Source organism: Nelumbo nucifera, chromosome 2 (assembly GCF_055504915.1).
Source record: "Nelumbo nucifera cultivar China Antique chromosome 2, China Antique-T2T, whole genome shotgun sequence".
Taxonomy (NCBI): Eukaryota; Viridiplantae; Streptophyta; class Magnoliopsida; order Proteales; family Nelumbonaceae; genus Nelumbo; species Nelumbo nucifera.
Genome location: NC_142650.1, coordinates 59,853,581 through 59,867,917, shown reverse-complemented (window position 1 = coordinate 59,867,917; position 14,337 = coordinate 59,853,581).

The following is a 14,337-nucleotide window of genomic DNA, read 5'->3' as shown; positions in this document are numbered from 1 at the left end:
AATTATTTTTAGGAAAAATTTGAAAATTAAAAAAATCATTTATTTTATATGTTCTAACTAAAGGATTACATATTAGGGAAACAATTTAACGTCTTGTAGTGAACTTTTAGTAGATTGGAAGCTTAAACATTGTTTGATGTATCATTAATAAAATTATTGGATGATATGCACATATTCTAGACCATTGATATTGTCAATTGTAATGTATTTTTTAATATAAATTATAAAAGTTTGCAATTGTTATAATTTATCCATAAATATTTCAACTTTAGATTTATTATTATTGATGTATCTGTAGGATTTGTAAGAGTTTTCCCAAGTATCCAAATATATTCATTTATTTTCACTATATCCATACGTATCTAAAGCATATTACAATATCGGCATCCAAACTTACCAATATGATACACAATACTGATACTTTAAACCTTGTTATAAAGTATGTTTCATAAAAATTTGGATAGCCCAAATTGATTGTCAATTAGTCATTTGAAGGTTTGTCTGTTTCAACCTATTTGAACAATTTATCCAGAGCATTTCAAAGCAGTCGAATAAGTTGAATTGGACTAGCTTGGTTGAATCTTCAGCTCAACCCTCCTAAATGAGCTCTTAGTGTCTGTTTGAGAGGGCTAAAATGCAGCAGCTGCTGGCTTTTTGAGGTGAGCCCTACATATGGATAGCTCATAAGGCATATTTGGTGAAAAATCGAGAGAACCCTAATCAACCGTCAGTCAGCCATTTTGACGTGATTAATGGGGTGTGCTCAGTCTAGGGTGGCAATTTTTACTCTACCTGGCAGTTACCCCCCTTACCTGCCTCATTGGGGTGTTTTTTCTTATTTTTTTTCCTTCAAAAACAGATTTTGGGGTGGGTACGGGTTTTGGTATTTTACAACCCATACTGATCCTTCTCAACCCACATATTGTTGGAAGGCATGAGCAATTATGTATTAGGTGTTGAGTTTAATTATATTTTGAATTTTATGTGAAAGATAATTGATGATTTATATATATTTTTAAATCTTTTAGTCAAATAATTAGAAAATTTGATGCTTCTTTATGTTATTTTACTTGTTATTACTTCTTATATATCGAAAAAATAATTGGAAATTAGAGGCGAGCTCTAGACCCAATCTACCCACTCTTAAAGTTTTGAAAATTCAACCTGCTAGAAGTTTGGGAAGACTACGGATTAGATGGTTTAATTAGGGAGATGGTAGGATATAGAATTTAAAAAATCTCTCCAAACCCATTCCATTGCCATCCCTAATTCAGTCTGGATTTTTATTGGGGTGGGCTTCAATATGAATTAACTAGGGCCCAAAATTGAATAGGGTTAGGTTTGACAGAACCTGGCCTGTCATCAATGTCATATATGCATGGGCCTTGCGGCTTGGCTCTGTTCCCCAATAATCACTTTCTGAATAAGTGCTGCTGTGCTGGTTAGAAAAGCACTTTCTGGGCGTTTGGTGAGACACTTTTCAACTACCATATTCTTTATAAAACCCTTCTTTCTGGAAACACAAAAGCTATAAGCCTCTGCGAAATGAGCTTCTACTGTCTTTGCTTTTGCTTTTCTTTCCTTGGTTTTGGACCCAATAAGCTTGTTCATGGCTTTTCTACCAAATGCCATTTTTTATGCTTTTACCTTGCCAGACACAATAAACAGCAGAAATGATTTTTAGAAGCCCACCCAAACGCTGCCTTGATAGTCAAGTATGAAATACAGTAAATAAGTAATTGTTCTGTCATTTTCCAGAACTAGATGTAGGGTAGAAAATATATTTTACTTGTTCATCATGAAATTAAGGTCACCATGAGCCCGGCCCCAACCGATAGAACTTTTATCAAGGTTTTTTTGGATTTGAACTCAGAATCATTTTGGCCATTGGTTTTTAGATTGATGATTTGACCATTTGGTTTGAATAGATAGTCCGTTTCAATTCAATGGACTACTATTCAAATCAATAGTTTTGACCAAGGATAGGAAGAAATGGAACTAGTTGCTTCGAACGGTCCAACAGTGTAGATCAACGACAGTTCAAAAACACAGCAGTTTGGATTTAACAGTTCATTCCCATATGCTGTCCAGCATACTGTCCAATTAGAAGGGTCTGGATTCATAAGCCATTTTGTTTAATGGGCTCAACTAATTGGAGTGGATCATAAACCACTTTGTTTAATGAGCTCAATTAAGCGGTGTCCATCGTTTAGTGTAATAAATAATACGTTAACAACCCTCTAAAACTGGCTAGGATGGAACGTCAAACATGTGTAAGAGACTAAAGTCTCTCTCCCTCTGGAACAACAAAGATATTCTTATTCAGTAGTTTTATATTTTACTTCATTTTTATACTTTGAATGTGAATAATAAATGAAAGAAATATTGCGACAGTACTCTCAGTTTTATTTGTATCAGGATGGAAAAAGAAAAGCAGAACGGAAAAGCATTCCTGAAATACTGTTATCTATTTTTTTAGGTGTGTTTAATTTGGAATTATGCATGGCATTAAAAAGAATTAGGTATGCATCGGATAGAGTAGAAAAAATAAGCAAAGCGAATGGAGTTGAACCAAAAAAACCAGAGACATTCCTTTGAATGTTGCCTTCCAATCAGATTTCAGAGCTGCCGTTGGATGGATAACTGTGTGTGTTTGAATGGAATCCGAGGGAGTCAATGTTGGTTCAACGATGGTGGGCCCTTTCCAATCATCACGAAACCTGCGACGGGTTACAAATGAGAGTTGAGCTGATGCTCTTCCCTGGTGAAAGAAATCTCATACTAAAATTAGGGAAGAGGGGGACGTTTGAATCTGCTGCTACAAGCAGCGGTGATAGAACAGAGAAAGGGAAGGGGAGAGAACGAGGAAGAGAGAAAATGAGAGAGAGAGTGGGGGACCAAGTTGGACGGAGGTGTAGAGGCTTGCCGCCGCTAAGTTCTCTGTGTCGAGTGTCGAGAGGTTGAAGAAGATCAACAGAAAACCCACGTGTTGGCGGAAAGAGAGAGAGAGAGAGAGAGAGGGAGCTGCCGTGGTCAAGAGGTTGAAGAAGATCCACCAAAAAACCCCCTGGCCGATCCCCCCTAAAATAACTCGGATTGGGTTTCATATTAGGGTAAAAGGTCAATTTCGTAATTTTGTGAACGTTAGGGGCATTTTGATCAATCAATTAGAAAAATGTGCAAATACGGGTATTTTTGGATGAAATTTGACAGGGTAGGGTTTTTGTGCATTTCGGATCAATTGGTAAGGTTAGATTGAGCCAATTGGGCACGGATTAGGTAGATTTTCAATCCGGTCAATTGGGAACCTTAAAATGGAATCTTGGTGCGATTGAAGGGTAAACGGAGGTATTTTGGGCTGAGATTTCACAGGTGGGTATTTGGAGGTGTCTGGGATCTGACGATGAGATATGGTCAGTCTTAGAGGGTCAACATCTTAGGAATTTGGGTCAATAGAATATTTCGAAATGAAATCTTGGTTTGATAAAAGGGTGAGTGGAAGAGTTTGGGGATGAAATTTTATGAACAGGTGTTATGGTGTGTTGTGAGTTTAATGATGTGGTTTGGTCTGTCCGGATGTGTTAAGATAAATGGGATCTGGGTTCCGAGTGCTTAGGCTAATGAGAGGCATAGGAATGGAATATTTGCCTGATGAATGGGTGGACCGAGGAATTTTGAGTTAAAATTTTGTAGGATCGGATTTCTGAATGTCTTGGATGAATTGATAAGATTTGATCGGTTCAAATGCGTTCAGATCGAAGGAATTTAAAGTATGGGTGGTCCGACCAATAAAAAGCCTTAAATCGGAATCTTTTCCATAAAAGGGGCAGAATGGGATTTTTAGGTCTGAAATTCGGTGAATGGGTGATCATAAGGTTAAGAAAGCTTTTGGTAAGGTTTGGGAATGATTTTGGGAGTAACGAGTGATGGAAAGGCTCAATTCAGAATCTTTTTTATGAGAAGGGTAAAACGATGTATGATTGGGGGATTGATGGAGGTTTTGATGGATTTGGAGGTGTCAAACGATGTATGATAATGGATGTCTTGAATTTATGGCGTATTGGGTGACAATGATGGTTCATTTAGAATCTTTTTAAGCGAAGGGTGAAATGGTCATTTTGAGATTTGAAATTTGATGGATGGTCAATCGAGAGGTTGATGGAAGTTTTGATCATGTTTAGGATATTTGGATTGTGGGTTTTAGTTGTAGCGTCTGGTTCGTCAAAATGAAATCTTTGATGAATGGATGATGAAATCACATAATTTAAGGTTGAGGTTTGGATTGTGGGTTTTAGTTGTAGTGTCTAGTTCGTCAAAATGGAATGTTTGATCGATGGGTGGTGAAATCAAGGAATTTATAGCGGAAATTTATAGTGATTGGATGTTTATAGGTTTTATTTCATATGGTGGGGTCTAGTCATTTGATAGGTGTGGTGATGGGATGTAATTGTGATCGTCATAAGGGAATATTGTAGTTTTAACAGTGGATTTAAAGGTGATTGGGTCGAAATTTGGTCTTTTAGGGTTTTGACATGTTCTAGAGAGAATTGTAGGATTTGATTGGGCATTTGGAGTGTAAGGAGTGGGTTAGAGAGGGGACCGAGCAAAAATCAGGTGCTGACAACAGGTCAAATGGTTGGCCCGTTCTGATAAAAAATAAAAAAAAATGGTTAAAACCGTTTGAATAGTTAAATGCTCGGTTCAGCGATTTGCTGACCAAAATCAATGGTTTTTAAAGAAAATTCGGTTTTGGAGAAAACCAAAACCGATCACCTAACTGGTTCCCAGTTTTTCCGATCCGATAGTCCGATCCGATCCAATTTTAAAAATCATAGTTCAAACCAAAACAACCTTAAATATGAAAGGCGCAGAATTAGAAAGTAGCAGATTTCTGCTGACTCATTGCTGAGTTTCCCGTCAAACTTGTGGAATTTAAAATCAATAGAGGGTTGGTCGTTCTGAAACCCATCAAATCATGGATTCAATACCAAATCTCCAGCCCCATATCCAAACAAAAACAACCTTAAAAGAAGAGATGCATACTCAAAAAATATCAAGATTTAAAATGCCAATACCTACAATATAAACACAAATGTGTATCATGTGTTTCGAACAATGCATCATGTGTATGATGTGTTCCCAATGCACGCTAAGATGTGCATGTGAAGCCCCTGTGGAGTGCATTCCGTCGCGCAAATTCATTCAAAACCCTCAAACCTTAATACCCTATGTATTTCGAGTATTAGTGACCTTGGATATCGATATAATATGTATGATACAATGCAATACAATACTTTAAAGCTTGAATTTTCATGTTGGCTAAACTCATGTATATAAACTACATTCTGATCTCTAAAGTGTTTGGTAAGTTTTTTATGTGGGGGCTTTTGAGTTTTGGCCTTCCTAATAACGTGGGCTCTACTCAAACAGCCTATAAGAAATGTTTGATGAAAAGCATGAAAATCTAAGAGATGTTTGATAATATGGTTGGTTTTGTTTGTATAAATAAAATCAATTTTTACATTAACAAATACATTATAATTTTCCTGATGTGGTAGTTGGTTTTTCAAAAACAAAACAAATTATATTGTTGAACACCCTCAAAAATTAGTTGTATTTCAGCCTAAAATATGGTTTTCCCATGAAGCTTCTTTGGGTTTCTCCAAAACAGTTCAACAAAAACAAAATCAACCAAAACTTGAGCCCTCTCAAAGGGGCCCTTAATTACTTACCTACCTCTAAAATAGGGTGGCTTTGAAGTTTGGACATTCACTTGTTCATATTAACTGCAATTGTGGTCATCACATCAAGTCCGAATCCGCTCTTCACACCAACCTCACAATGCGCTTTAGTTGCACATACAGGATTGTAAATGGATCGAATTTGACAAACAATATCCGGATTTGAATTCGACTAAAAAATCTGATATCCGAATTCTATTTGATATCTGATGGATATTAAAAATTAATATTCAAATTCGAATTTGATTAAATATTCAAATATTCGATTCGATTTTAATTTGATCAATTAATTATTTTAGGTAATTAATAAATATAAAATAAATGTTTTATTTATATAAAATATATAAATATATAATTTAATTCTTATATATATATAAGTTATATAAAACATTTAAATATTTTATATATTATATATAATAATTAAACAATCAATCAAATTCAAATATTTATTGAACCGAATTAGGTGATATCTGAATTTGAATTCGATTAGCTATTTGATATGAATAGGATATCCGAATTCAATCGATTGAATATTTAAATTATCCAAATTTGATTCGATTATGCTAAATCTTGAATTTAAAATCAAATTTTTGAATACCATTAATACCCCTACGCACATGGAGAACATCCCCCATACTTTTAATTGTTATTTATGGAAAAATGTTCCCAATACACCGTGGGATAGAACTATGAGGTCGGTGTTAGATGCATTCTGAGGAACAAATCCCGATTCCATTACATCACTCCATCATAACCCATGAAACATGGGCATGCCAGCAATAAAAATTAAAAGCAATTTGAGTCATGTCTTCCATTTATTTTCATCACTGACCTCTTATTTCCTACTCACTAACTGTTCCCAAATCCATACTCACAAGACACTATGCGACATCTCTGTCAAGGGAGATAATCCCGCGCGCCTGTAGAGTCCTGTGGATATGGATGTGAGAATAATTTTTGGGAAGGAGATCCCAACCCGTTTCATTGGGGTGTAAGGCAGTTTTGTGGCAGATCCTATCTTCACTTAAAATTAATTGTGTCAGGTTTGGACCAGATACAAGACCATTTTGATCAGCCTCATGGGTTGAATAGCCCAACCATCCAGTTTGACCATTCCACTTGTTCAAATCAATAAAAAATAAATAAAAACAGTAATTAGTTCCAGATCATCTATTTTATCCGAATAAGCTTTCAAGTACTAAGTACTCGATTTACGAGGACTTCAGCTTTGGTTGTGTTGTTTCACTAAGGTGTCGTATGATAAGTCTTTGTTGAAAGATTCCGTGGAAGCTTTAATAGTGAAAAGACATAGTGGGGTTTTACATAAAAATCTTGTCAGTTCCACAAATTTAGCCCAAAACAGGTTTTTTGCGACTTTTTGGGATGTGATCTTCTCCCAACCAAACGGTAAAAAACAAAATATAGGCTGTTAAGCTTTTAAACAATTGACAGTCTGCACAGAAAGACATGTCAAACGGGACTTAAGTCACATTGAAAAAGTTACTAAAATCAGCTTTACTGGAAAATCATTTTTTTTGGCTGAATGAAAACATATTTGAACATTTCAGATTTTTCATCAAAGAAGGTGGGACTTGGCTGCTTGGCTTGGCGCAACAGTTGGTTGCACGGGTAAAAATGCATACCCCCCATCCAAGGTTCTAAATATCGATACGTTATCTTAGTACATTTATTTAAAAATTTTATTTATTTTTTTGAAATTGGTTCAGAGGGGTCGGTTTAAGGCCTGACTATTCTCTGAACCGGTGGCTGACCCAATACAACTCCTAGAGGGGCGTATCAATAAGCCATCGACACGATACGCATCGACTAATATAGGTCAATACGTATCAATTAATATAGGCCGATGCATATTGATACTTTAAACCTTGCTCGCACCTCATATTGGCAAGATCCTTGTACATTGGGCTGCCTTTTTTTTCTAGATTTTTCATCAAATATATATTCTAAACTATCTTTGTGGGACCCACCTCATAAAGCCAGAAGAAGCCACTGCATGAAAACCCTCCCAAACGGGCACTAGGTCATAAAAGTTATTAACATGCGCATTTGAGATGGGATTGACCAAGTCAACAAACTAAAAACACTGTAGCGTAAAAGTGATAACATTCCTATATATACCACCAGTTGATAGATAGATAGTCATAAATCATGAATCCAAGTTCTTTACCAAAAAAAATTAGAAATTAGAGATCGTTGGTTATAGTAGTTTTTGTATTTCTTTTTTTTTTTATACCCATTTAATTTAATTTATCTAGGGGAGGCCGGGACCCAAACACCTCATTTGATAAAGAAGGAAAAGATAGGGAAAGATAGGGAAAGGAAGGAAAAAGGTAAGGAAACTTCTATAAACATTGAGTAAGTTTTTCAAACCAAACATAGCCTTAGATAACTCATGCAAGTTGGACTGGACCATTACACCTCATCCTCAACAAAAAGAAAAGACAAGACATAGGTGTGACAAGGCCTCGTATAGTCAAAAGAATAGTGTACAATCCTTGTATCCAAATCTGACTAGCTATTAGCAAGCTGACTGGGCCAGTCGTTGCCTGGCAGAGGCTCAATCTATCTTCTTCTTGCTTTACTATACTGGATCTTAAGCCAAAGGTCCAAGTAGTTCAGTTCAGATGTAAACCAGACAGAAATTGGCTTCGTTACAGATTATGGGCAAGAGTAGGGGTAAGCATATTTGGGTTGAAACCGAAAAACCCAATTGAAATTTCCGGTTTTGATGATTTTGGTTTTAGGGTATTTCAGTTATCGATTTAGTCTCATATTTGAAAATTCGATTAATTGAAAAAAAAAACAAATTAATGAATTTCATTGTAGGGTAATATATATAATGAAATTTGATTTATTTAATTTGATTTTTAATCGAATAAACTGAATGCTCACCTTAAGCAAGAAAAATGTTTGATACGCTTCACATCGCAAATGCACAAAAGCGGTAGGCAGGATTTTCAGTTTTTACAAAAGAATAGAGCTTTGTTCATTTGACTCTATTTGGAAAGAGTACAAATGCATATAAAATAATACAAAATACAAAAGTTTTGCACTCTATGTATTTGTATTTATACACATTCTAAGCAGAGCTTGGGAAGAGTAAAAATAGTAAAATACAAATGTATACAGTGCAAAACCTTGCATTGTGTAATATTTTATATTGTTAAACCTTGTATTTACATTGTACATCTTTGCACTATTACTCTCTTAACTGATGCAAAATTTGCGCCACTTTTACTTTCTTCTTACCTTAAATTTTCTCCTACAAAGTGGGGGCCACATCATCTTGCTTCTTACTATACTCCCAAACAAATAATCTTTCTCCTACCTCTATTCTCTTCCATATGAAATGGGACCACACCATTTTACTTCCCATAAACAAATAAGATAATATCATCTGAAATAAAATTAAATCGGAATTTAAGTTCTACCTATTTCTATTTGCACTTCCATTAGTGCAAATGAAATTCACACTTCTTAATGGGGCCATGACAAGCATAGTGATGTACTATTTCCTTTTATATATTATATAGACAATAAATTAATAATATATATGAGCCCGTTTGGCACATCATTTTGGGAAGATCTTTTGGTAGTTTTGACAGTCAAAAGACACATTAAGTTTTTGAATGAAGATCTGAATAGCACGAAGCACATTTGGTAGATGCATGTCTTTCCGTGCAAGAATAAAACGCGAAAGATGTGAAAAACTTCATTTGGAATTTTTCGAAATCAGCGCAAAATAGGATTTTCGTGTCTTTTCGACGTTCCGGCTTTTGATGACTAAATCTTATACACACCAAACAAAAATAGACCAAAAATTAATCTACCCAACTTATAAACAGTCAAAAAACCACACAGAAAGACATGCTAAACAGGCCCTTAGATTAGGGATCTTTGTACGAGGTCACCACTATAACCTCTCCCAATATTTAATTAGGACCATGTACAGTTCAATAGTAGATGGTCGTTGCAGATTAAAACGCAAGCCCAGCTGGCAGGCCTAAACTCGAAAGTATCAATCCGATTGAATGATCCCAACAGCAGCCCCTAAAAAGATAAGATAGGTTGTCCTTGGTGGAACCAACCCGCGGGATGGTGCATCCCAACTCATTCACCACCCATGCACACAAATCATCAATTCCTTGATATTGTGGTTGTAAGCAATGGTGACGTTCCTGTAACAATAATTTTTGTGAGTACCCAGTTATCTTTATCTCTGGTAGTAGGGTGGGATCCATCTACTCAATTAGAGACATTGCTTTAGGTGTAGGGCCCCCACGGCTGCATTTGTACCTTCTCAGTAAAGTAATGAAGTTCACAAATCTACCACCCCTCGTGGCTGAGAGGGAAGGATTTGGTTTTTTCTTTCATCATTTCATGTGGGTGCCATTCAAGATGCCGACTTAAATGTTTTATTATCCTGTGAGATGTCTAAGTTTCTCTGTGGTTACATTGGTGAGGTGGGGTGGGGACTTGGGTCCATCAATGGCGAAATTAAGACACACACAAGAATAATGAAGAAGTTCATATTTGGACAGAAGTCTCAATCCCCAAGTGACCTCTTTCCGTTGCATAAGCTGGATTCAGTTCATCTGTTCATGGTTTTAATTTTGAGAGTCAGACTGGTCTTTGCCTTTTGGATGGTATTGATTGAATTTGTGGTTTTTGGAGGGTTAGGTGGGGAGTGAACCATCTAGTTCAGTGAGGCATGGATTTACTACCTTCTTTATCTACAAATTTACAAGTTTATGTCCATTACTCAAAATCCTGTGGTTCAGTAAAATTTGTCACATATTAGGGTTTGTTTTTGACAAAGATTGCTTATTGGGTGAACTGGACTCAGATGATATCCAAGATCCATTATGATCATTTAGCAGTTTTACTCTTTTTTTTTTTAATCTTTTTCTTTAGGCTGTGCTTGGTTTGATAAGAGATAAGAAAGAAAGAGAAAGGAAATTTTCTTAACAAATATTGTGAATTTTCCCCCCACAACTTTCTCTTTCTCTCTTGTTTTCTATCAAATCAAATATAACCTTAATGAATTCTGTTTTTATATTTTATTTAGGAATTTTATGTTCACAATTTCACTTCTCACTTAAGGACTGTTTGGACTATGACAAAAGTAGTATTCTCTTTCACATCATCAAACCCACATCTCATCTTTCTTTGTGTATTCTTCCTGTGAATGATAAACCAGGCAACTTTTGCCATGTGGCCTACATGGCTAAAACTAGCCATGGGCCACTTTTGTCAGGTATCTCATCAATTACATATAAAGTTCTCACATCCTAATGAAATTTGAATTAATTATTGTATCAAAGGAGAAAGTTTGGGTTTGTTGTACACAAATAACTGGCTTGTTTCCATTATTTCTTGTTTGGAGAATAGAGACCCACCATCAGAAATATCTCATTATTTCCGGTACTCTGTAAATAGGGCTGCAAATGTGTCCGATTTTGGGAATTCAAATTCAATCCCATCTTTATCCAAATTTTTTCTGTTTATAGTTGGAGCATATATGATTCCACCCCTATCTAATTCATTATAATTTAATTTGATTCAATTTAATGTTTTGTTTTTACTAAATTGTCATAGGTTATAAGGCTGTGTTTGGTTGCAATCCGAATTTGAATCAGATAAAAATTTTGCACCCGGTTTAGTTTTTATGTCTGTTTGTTTATGATTATGAATTGCATTCCTACCTAATACAAAAATTTGATCTTTTTGTATGATTTGTACTCGCTAGCAGGATAAATTTTGAATATGGAAAACTGGTGCAAAATTTGTATCACAATATTCCACCTTCCTCCATCAATTCTCTCATATGAAGTGTGACATTATCTTGCTTCCTACCTCACTTTAAAACAAATAACCCTCCTCCTACCTCTATTCTCTTGTATATAATTCGGGACCATACCGTTTTATTTACTTCCTATATATTTTTCATTTCACAAATAAACAAGGCAAGCTCAAATATGAAACAAAAGTAAATCAAATTTTACACTCGACCTATTTGCACTCTCATGCATTTACACCAGCGCAAATGGTGTAAATCCGATGAATAGGCTCTGATTTGAGTTCAATTATAAATTAATCAGATTTGGATTTACCTATATTTGCAGCATTATCTGAAAATATAATGTGACAAATTCTAGAGGTCAAAGATTGGTCAATCCATCTTATAGCCCTTAAACCAAAATATTCCCTTTAGTATAAATAAAAAGAAAACATAAATCAAATATTTCTTTCTAGGATTAATTATTATCAATATTGAGTCGACATTGACCCTCCCATAAATCGATTGCTGAGCATCAATCCAAAAAGAAAATCCTAGATTCACCCTTAACATATATAATTGTAGGGAAGCCTTGACCAATTCTTGGAGCTAGTTTTCTCCAATTCAAATTGTTTGGGCAATCTCTTCTGACCCTCAAAAGTAGCCTAGAATTTGAGCGAGGAGACATCATCCATCACGACCAGTTCACATACTAGTAATCCAAGAACGAGCCATGACTGCACAGCAAAATGGAGAGAGAGAGAGAGATTCAGTCTCATCTGGCATTATTCAATAATGAATAATGGAGATGGAGTCAAGACATGAGACACCCTTTCAATTATGTGGAAGAAGATTCCATGTTGCCTAATCTTTCAAGCATGCCATGGTCATGCTTGACTTAAACCACAAATTTGGTATGGAGGCCTTTCAGTGAGACAGTGATAGATAATACAACTACAAATTTGCCCCAAGTGATCATTTTACACTGTATTTGAGTCCATTCAAGTTTTCACAAAAGTCTAATCTAATTGTGTCCAAATTGAACAAATCGGGATTTGCTCCCCATATAACGCACTTCACAGAACAATCCACCATGTATTGAGAACATCTCTCCATGTTACACAAGTACAAAAAATATTCCCAATATGTGGCTAGAACAACATTTTGTGAGATTAGTGTGAGGAGCGATCTATGAACAGCTGATCCGACTCCAAGTTGCACCCCTACCAATTAAATGCTTTTACTGTACACGCTGACATTAGAATTTAGAGATGGCGTGTACTGTTCTCCCAATCTCCATACTCCACAGGGGGGGAATATCATAATCTTTAATAAAAAACATAAAAATGCATAGATTATACCAATTAATGTGCCTTAAACGAAAGAAATTCTGAGAAGAGAAGCAACCAATCAAGGTTTCCAATCGGTGTGTTGCATGAGTCAACTATAGACTAAACAAAAAAAAAAAAAAAGAAAAAGAAAAAGAAAGAAAACCGTATCTCCTTATGGCTTGAATCTTCAAATGGTAATAAGATAGTCATTCTAGAATATCATCTATTATTGATAAAATTAGAAAGACTTTTGATATTTTATATGAATTTGTTTAGCAAAACGTCTTAAAATCAACTTCCATTAGATTTGGATATATGGTGTGGAGTAGTCCACATTCAACTCTAAGCTCTCACTGGTTAATAACCGGCTTAACTGGTGTTTGATTTTTTTTTTGGTTCAGCTCATAACCTTTGGGGAAAATGCATGCATTATTTGCCCATGGCGATGGACATATCACATTGAATAGAACAAAATGACAAAATATGATTAATGTACCCAACCCCAACCTTTATTTTAGGCACATTTATAAACGAGTCTATATGAGTTAGAAGCAAAGTGCGTTAAGCAATCTAGGAAGAGTGGAATACATGAATCCTCAAAAACCGGATCTCCTGCCCACAAGAACCTTATCCATGTTTATCGCAGTTATATATGGAGAATATTTCATCCTCTGCATAGTATTATGTAGGGAGAGATGTTCCCAATTCACGGGGGGTGGTGTATTATGAGTAGGCGCGGGCAGGAGGTCTGGAGTCGAATCCTCATGGGACCTAAATCTTAAGCCTAGCACCAATGCATTCACTTTTGGTGCCTGTTTGGAAGGGTTTTCATGATGCATCTTCTAGCGCTCTGAGTTGGGCCCTACATGAAAATGCCAAAAGTTATATATTTGGTAAAAATCCAAAAAGCCCATGTGGCTTTCTAAATTCCCAAACCACCACTCAAATATGGAATTATTCTGAAGAGAACACTGGTGCTGAACCACGGCAACTCAATTAGCACAATGCACCCCAAATGAGAAATTCTCCCAAATGCAATTAGGATCTATTCCTCACAAAGCGCTCCTACACCAACCTCACAATCACATTCCACCATATATTAAGAATATTTTCTATTAATAATAAGGAAAAATCTATGATGCAGAAAAGATATGATATAGAAAGAGTTTTGACCAATCAAAATTCACCCATAAATTTTAATAAATAACACTATATTTCCTACTACGTTTATGATTCTAATTTATTAGTTGGTTGTTTTTCAGATATCATATCTTTTCCATGTCATAATCATCCCCTAATAATAATATATAAATATGGAAAATATTACCGACTGATATATGCTGTGGGTGTGAGGAGGAGATTCCTACTCTCCCAAATGGGCTCTTCATAAAAGGTGACTTTTTTAGAGAAATCGTCATTTACACTACTTCATAAGTTTTTATTTATTATTTTATTTTATTTTCCA